Here is an 8,631-nt window from a genome sequence, read left to right as displayed (position 1 = left end):
CTTCCATAAGGATTTTATGTGTGCAATACGAAGGACTTATGCCTTTAATGTCATGAATCTTCCATGCAATAGCTGGTTTATGAGCTTTTAGCACAGAAATGAGTTAAGATTTTTCATTTTTAGTAAGGGAAGACGATATTATTACAGGTAATTCAGATTCACCATGTAAATAAGCATAATTCCAAATTGGTTGGAAGTGGCTTTAACTCTAATGTCGGTGGTTCTTCTATCGATGATTTATATCAATATCTGTCTTCTTCTTTTAGCATTTGAAGTTCTTCTATTGTTGGTTCATATTCATTAGTCATGAGTGCAGCTAACATTTCAGCTTCATCAATTAGTTCAATTCCTTCTCCTAAAGAACATTCTCCCGTTCCTTGTAATTCTGGAAATTCTTCTAATAATTCTGCATGTTGAATCTATAGTTTGAATAAAATAACATGTATCATCTGCAGATTGCGGTTGTTGCATGGCTCTATTAACAGAAAAGGTAACACTCTCGTTCTCTATACTTAGGGTCAGTTTCTTACCGAACACGTCTATTATTGCTTTAGCCGTGTTTAAGAATGGTCTTCCTAATATGAGAGGAACTCGAGAATCTTCTTCCATGTCCAGAATAAAAAAATCTACTGGAAATACTAAAGTACCAACTTTAACTAGCATGTTCTCCATTATCCCTCTAGGATATTTTACTGATCAATCGGCTAGTTGTATGCTTATTCGTTTTGGTTTCAATTCTCCAAGGTCTAGTTTAGCGTATAATGAATACGGCATTAAATTTATACTAGCACCTAAGTCTGCCAATGCTTCTATTGAACTAAGACTACCCAGAAAACATGGAATTGTGAAACTTCCTGGATCTGAAAGTTTTTCTGGTAGCTTATTCAACAGCACTGCAGAACAATTAGCATTCATTGTAACAGCCGAAAGTTCTTCCATTTTCTTTCTATTTGTGATTAGATCTTTCAGAAATTTAGCATATCTTGGCATTCCTGAAATCACATCAATGAAAGAAAGATTTACATTTATTTGTTTAAACATATCCAGGAATTTGGATTGCTCGGCTTCAAGTCTTTCTTTTCTCATTTTACTTGGGTAAGGAAGCGGTGGTTGGTATGGTTTAACATAAGGTTTAGCCTTAACTGTGTTATCTTCATTAACCTTTTTAACTACCTGTTCTATTTCCTTCTCTTGATCAGATTGTGGTGCTTGTGGAGTAGGAATAGAGTCATTAGAAATTACAGGTATTTCAGGTGGTTTAAGTGTAATACCACTTCTTGTGGTAATAGCTTTAGCTGTTTTATTTCGGGGGTTAGCATTTGTATCGCTAGGTAAACTTCCCGGTTTTCTTTCACCTATCAACCTTGCTAGGTTGCTTACTTCTTGTTCCAGATTTTGAATAGAAGCTTGTTGATTTCTAAATGCTTGAGTATTTTGTTCATTAGTTTTTTTCTGAGATGTGAAAAACTGCGTTTGAGATTCAACTAGCTTCGAAATCATATCTTCTAAATTTGGCTTTTTATCATTGGTTTGTGGTGGTTTATTTGGAAAAATAGGTCTTTGATGATTGTAAGTATTATTGGATACTTACTGATTGCTAGGACCTTGTTGGTTGTTGTATGGAATATTTCGGTTATAATTCTGGTTTTGATTGTAGTTTGGTCTTGGCGGTTGATAATAACCTTGGTAATTATTTCCAGGCCTTTGGTTTATATATGAAATATTCTCTTTTTGTTCCATTGTTTGCTCAATACTGAGACAATCTTTTGTCAAACGTAGTCCTCCACACTGCTCACAACTAATTCGTATTGCGTGAATATCCTTAGTCATCTTTTCCATTCGTCTCTCGAAAGCATCTATCTTTGCGGAAATGGAATCAAAGTCATGGCTAGAATCGGTTCTAGCCGCTTTAGATGATCTAACGATGTCTTTTTCTTGATGCCACTCATGTGAGTGAGAAGCAGTGTTATCAATAATTTTGTAAGCTTCAGTTGCGGTTTTCTTCATAATGGAACCATCAGCTGCTATATCGATGTCTTTTCTTGTAGTGATGTCGCATCCTTGGTAGAATATTTGTACTATTTGATAAGTGTCTAAACCATGTTGCGGACATCCTCTTAACAACTTTCCAAATCTTGTCCATGCCTCATATAATGTTTCATTTGGTTTTTGTGTGAACGTAACTATTTCTCCTTGAAGTCTCACAGCTTTAGATGCCGGAATGAATTGTTTAAGAAAATTTTCAACTAAAACATCCCATGTATCAATCGCCCCTTCAGGTAACGATTCTAACCAATCTTTGGCTTCCCCCTTTAAAGTCCAGGGAAATAACATGAGATAGATCTGTTCATCCTCAACTTCTCTGATTATAAATAAAGTACAGATCCTATTAAAGGTACGAAGATGTTCGTTTGGATCTTCCTTCGGCGCACCACTAAATTGGCATTGATTAGTTACCATGTGTAGGATTTGTCCTTTGATTTCATAATCTGGTGCATTAATGTCTGGTTGAGTAATTGCGTGACCTTGGCCAGTGCGTTTAGTCCTCATTCGGTCTTCCATACTTAGAGGTTTCAGATTTTCCATGATTGAAATTGTTGAATCTGAATCACTAGAGGATTCTGATTTAATAATTTCTTCCTCGACAATCTCTGGATGAGTGATTTGTGGTTCAGGAGGAATGATTAGTGGTTCAGGATCTCTGAATTGTCCCTGAATATCCTCCGAATTCTCAATTGTGAGGTCGGGTTCAAAAAATGGATTATCGAAAATTTGAATTGGAGTACTTGGTCTACTGGATGACGATTCTAAAGAAAAATCAACGGCAACAATGTTGGCCAGATGTCTTGATCGAGTTACAGGTGGTGAACGTATGAAAGGTGGTGAACGTTTTGCTCGGTGCATTCACTGAATATCCTATTAGTTATAAAAGATAAAAATTATATAAGTTATCAAATTAATAGACTTTTCTGATTTTGCCCACGTTTCGAATAGCCAAAAGATGCAGCAGGTAGCCTGGACCCTTTAAATCGGAAGCCCACAACTCGCCACTAACAAATCCAACTATTACTACGAACCAAAAATTTTTGGATGTTTATCAATTTAACCACTTAAAATAATTTTTCGTCGAAATTTAAAGAAAATAAAGAAAATTCTATGTCCTAAAAACTAGAGCGTCGAGAAATAAGAAAGAAAAAGAGTGCGTCGAAAAACGTCGAAAAATAAAAGGTCGAAAAATAATAATGAGAAAGTAGCGCGTCGAAACTTAAAAGTCTAAAAATTTAAATATTAAAACTTGCTTTAAAGATATTAAAGCTTAAAGGAATTCTATATCCAAAACGGCAATAAATTAAAAAGGCACTAAAACTTATTTAAAACTAAAGCGATAAACGACGTCGTAAAATTCTAAAGCGTCTAAGTCTTAGTCTAAAGAAAAAGAACTTAAGGGATTTTACGGCAAATCTTAAGAATCTAGAGATATAAAATAACTACGGCAAAATTGTGACGACCCGAAAATTTCAGACCAAATTTAAACTTAATCTTTATATTAATTCGACACGATAAGCAAAGTCTGTAATGTTGAATCTCAAAAATTTTGAACTGTTGCATATATTCAATTACCTTTCGACTGCTCTCGGCGATTCACGAACAATTAATTGTAAATAGTTATGTGTGTATATGTATATATATAAATGGAAATTGGAAAAATAATTTGAAACATTATATGTTGTTGTATTTAAAATTAATTATGTAAAAATAGAAGATATTATAATAATTATTATTTAAAGCATAACTATATATAAATAAAGTATATTAAAAATAAATATTAAATGATTGTAATACTCGTTGGACGTTTCGATTATTATTTAGACAAGTTAAAATTTCAACTTATGTGATTTTAAAAATAAACGGTGATCCGAAAATAAGTTATATCGATTTTAGCTTTATTAAAAATATAATTAAATACACTGAGTTAAGTTTTAATACTCCGGACATATTATTTGGAACTGAAAATAAATATTTGACAAATCTTTTTGATTAGGTTTCATACAGTTAATGACTACAATAAATAAATGGATTTAATTTTAAAATATGGGATTTCTCTGAATTAAATTTATCCGTAACTGTTTAGCAATTGACGCAATATAATGAGTCGTGTAAAAGTGTCGGCAAACACCTCTTAAATATCTTGCGAATTATTTGATGGAATTACTGTTTCATATGAATTATTTGAGGGAATTATAGTTTCATACTTTTCCTTTATCAATATCTCAATATAATTACGTTTACATATACATTGCATTTCACATATGCATATTCATCTTCTTCCTCCTTCTATTGTGTTAGCCTAAGGAAACCAACCCCAAACTTCACCCTCATGCGTTTGATTTTCTTTCTTATTATCAAGCCTCAAACAACACCTCACAAACGGCAACCCTCACAATCATAAATCGCCACAACCATCTTCACCATGAACAACCCATAACCATCTTCGAAAACCTTGGTTCCTACATATTTCTGCTTGTTTTGTTCAAACACCCATAAACCCAGTTAACTCTTATTAAATGGATCGACCATCACCTCCCTTCTACTACTTCTGTTCTCTATTATTTATTGGTGAACACCAAAACTAAACCAAGCTCCAACACCTGCTGTTGCTATGATTTTTTTTAGCTATTAACCGAGAACCATGAACACCTCCTTGAAACCCAAAATAGTAAAAATCTGCTGCAACCTATGTTTATGTTTTCTGTGATAAACCTTCGTGTAAACAACCCTATCTTCAACACCACTTGCAACACCATCAAAAACCATGTGAAAACAATCTGTTTCTCCTTCGATTCAAAGACAACAATCACCACAAACCTCTTCAAATCCATTTAGATTATCACCGCTACTTTCATCCTGTTCCTTTTACCGATCACCAAACAACTATAAAAGTTACTGCTATTGTTTTTCTATTGGGGGATAAAACATGAAGAAGGTGAAGCACGATGATAAATGAAAGTGACAATGAATATATGATTACAACCCCTATGTTTATGTCGTCTTTCTATTCCTATTACTTTCACTGTTATTACTGCACGTTTTCCTCTCTACTTCTTTAACCTTTCTGTTATTCGAACAACTCAGCCATCAACACCTGTTAATATTATCGCTGTATACTTTTTTGTTGTGTTGATCAAGCAACACAAACCACTAGCAAATACCCCAACTAAATACTATAGAACCTGCAACGAAAAGCATTTGCACGAAAACCACCACCAGGAAACTGTTACAGCCTTTTCAGCCTCAGGATCGAGCTGTTACAACTGCTGTTTACTTATTACTGTTAATCCTTCAAGCTAGTTTCTGTCAATGATGAAGGTACAATAAGGATGATGATATTGATGATACTCATAACCATACGTAAATATTAATTTATTTATACAAGCTTTATAAAAGGAATTGTCGGTAGCTTGTCTGTTTGATATTGATAATGGAATATGACTAGATAGTGATGTAGATGGTAACCATGATATAGATATACAATTGATTACATTGAAAATGACAGGATTCAACAATACAAATTAGACTTTAAGTGGGCTTAGACAATCACATTTATGGGCCGTAAAAACTTGTGTTAGTGGGCTGCTAGTAACAATGGACTTAGATTGCCATTTTAAGTGGGCTGCTGCAGGCCCTTTAAGCATAATAAAATCATAACAGACGCTAGTTACCTTGTTTCCTGTTTCTTTTCTACAACAGTGACGAGTTGATTATGGTAGTGGATGTGATCAGGGTTGCGGTGGTGATATTGTTAAATGATGGTGATGTACGATCATAATAATGATAATTGATATAATGAAAACGTGGGTGCGATACTTATGATGATGATAAAGACGATTAGATGATGGTGTTATGTGTCACGTACGACTTCATGATCAAGATGATGATGTTAGTTAAGTGATGATAGTTATGTATTGTGTTATGGGGTATGTTGGTGATGATGAAGTTAGATTATTAATATGATCTCAGGTGATGTTAAAATGGTGGATGATGATTTGAATGATGATGATAATCATAGTGTTCGAATATCATTATGATGATCGTTGAGGTGATGATGATATATGGATGAGGAATATAGATGACAATGATAGACCATAGGGATGACGATAAGGGTTAGGTTAATAATGATAAGTGTAGATGATGGTAAGAATTCACGGTCGATTTAATTTTGATAAAGGAGATGAATACGGAAATTAAGGTTAAAAATAATTATGTACAAATAATAATTAGAAAAAGAGAAACAGATGGTTGGTTAGGGGTGTTTGTGTTTAATCAAGAGGTCGCGGGTTCGACTCCGGGCAGTGGCATTTTATTTTTAGAAGCTTGTTTCTTCAAAGGTTGTATTCTAAAATTTTTATTATTATTATTATTATTATTAGTATTTTCATTGTTATTATCATTATTAACATTATTTTAGTATTATTATAAATATTATTTTAACAAAAGATAATTATATAAAGATATAAATATTACATACATCATAAGTATATCTAAAGTTATTACTTTCATATATTATATAAAAATAACATATATAGATATATATAACATTTGAAATAATAAATACATTACCATTTTAAATAAGTAATATATTATATAATTAACATATATAAACTGGTTTGATTACTATTACATGTTAATTAGAGGTGTTAATATATATACTTGATATAGGTTCGTGAATCCGAGGCCAACCCTGCATTGTTTAGTTCTGTCGTATGCATTTTTTTACTACAAAATATCGTATGGTGAGTTTCATTTGCCTTTTTACCCTTTATATTTTTGGGCTGAGAATACATGCGCAATTTTTATAAATGTTTTACGAAATAGACACGAGTAATTGAAACTACATTATATGGGTGAATGATCGAAGCCGAATATGCCCCTTTTGCTTGGTAACCTAAGAATTAGTAAACCGATCTACTAATTGACGCGAATCCTAAAGATAGATCTATTGGGCCTAACAAACCCCATCCATGGTTGCGGATGCTTTAGTACTTCGATGTTGTTTTATCATGTCCGATGGATGTCCCGGAATGATAGGTGATATTCTTATATGCATCTTGTTAATATCGGTTACCAGGTGTTCACCATATGAATGATTTTTGTCTCTATGAATGGGACGTATATTTATGAGAACTGAAAATGAAAACCTTGTGGTCTATTAAAATAATGGAAATGATTATTTATGTTAAACTAATGAACTCACCAACCTTTTGGTTGACACTTTAAAGCATGTTTATTCTCAGGTATGAAAGAAATCTTCCACTGTGTATTTGCTCATTTTAGAGATATTACTTGGAGTCATTCATGATATATTTCAAAAGACGTTGCATTCGAGTCTTTGAGTTCATCAAGATTATTACTAAGTCAATTATATTTGGATATATTATAAAATGGTATGCATGCCGTCAACTTTCGATGTAATGAAAGTTTGTCTTTTAAAAACGAATGCAATGTTTGTAAAATGTATCATATAGAGGTCAAGTACCTCGCGATGTAACCAAATATAATGTATTCGTCCAGATGGATTAGGACGGGTCATTATAAAAATACTAAGTTACGAACTAATTATGAACGATAAAAATACAAATTACAAATTAAACTAATAAAAAGATACAAAAGTTACAAATAAAACTTAAAGTTATAAAAATACAATTTTTATAAATATATTTTTTTATATTATTATTTTATAAAAGTATTAATTTTATAAATTAATAAAACTAAATAAAACTTAATATTACAAATTAAAAAATAAAACTATAACTAATATTAAAAACTAATTAATTAATTAAAACCTAATTAGAGTTAATTAATAATTAATAATACTCTATAACCCTAATTCGATGGTCAAAGGTTTCAGACCAGTCTTTTCAATCCATGCGATCGCATGGAGTGTTTGTTATATTGTCATGCGGTCGCATAACCTGCGGATCCAGTTCAAATATTTGGGCTGCTACAGTGTCGGCCCGATTCAGTAGGAATGTAGTTCCTACCTTAGGAGGCTAAATAAGCTTTGATATATTCTTGATGATATTGCCAAGCCTGAAACTCACGTTGCATAGCCTGATTGTATGCACTTTGGGCCATTATTCTTTCTATATCTGTCATTTGGTTTCCTCCACCCGCATTACCTTGCTCCTGATCTCGTTCTACCTGTGGATGCGCCCCATCATATGGTGCTGCAGCGTTATGTCATTTCTTTAAAACCTTTGCACCATGATACACGCGTAAATCAATTCTATCACGGGGTTCTGGTACTGCAACTAATAATCCCCCCTGACTTCTATCCACATTGACATACTCAGAAATTAAAGTAATTAAAATTCCACCTCCTATTATACTATTATATCGCATACCCCTTACCATTACTGATGTTATGCGAGGTGTATACGAAATAGTTATATTTTTATTGCGAAATACTATTAAATACGATACAATTTTACACAAGTTATTTATTTATTTATTGAATGGATATACCTAAACCTTGCTACAATACTATAGGCAGTGTACCTAATCATAAAGTAGTGTAGTTTTTAGTAAGTCCGGTTCGTTCTGCAGGGAGCTAGCCAAGTTTAACGCTATATT

General features: G+C 32.8%; 1 non-coding gene across 1 annotated transcript; it reads left to right on the top strand.

Moving 5' to 3' along the window:
* Positions 1-2,095: 2,095 nt before the first annotated feature.
* On the top strand, positions 2,096-2,202 carry LOC139865097 (small nucleolar RNA R71). The gene has a single exon (XR_011764624.1). It is a non-coding gene; the product is annotated as a small nucleolar RNA R71 (small nucleolar RNA).
* Positions 2,203-8,631: the final 6,429 nt, after the last annotated feature.

The sequence above is a fragment of the Rutidosis leptorrhynchoides genome, chromosome 8 (assembly GCF_046630445.1).
Source record: "Rutidosis leptorrhynchoides isolate AG116_Rl617_1_P2 chromosome 8, CSIRO_AGI_Rlap_v1, whole genome shotgun sequence".
NCBI lineage: Eukaryota > Viridiplantae > Streptophyta > Magnoliopsida > Asterales > Asteraceae > Rutidosis > Rutidosis leptorrhynchoides.
Note: the sequence above shows the minus strand (reverse complement) of the source record. Positions and strands in the feature narration are given on the sequence as shown.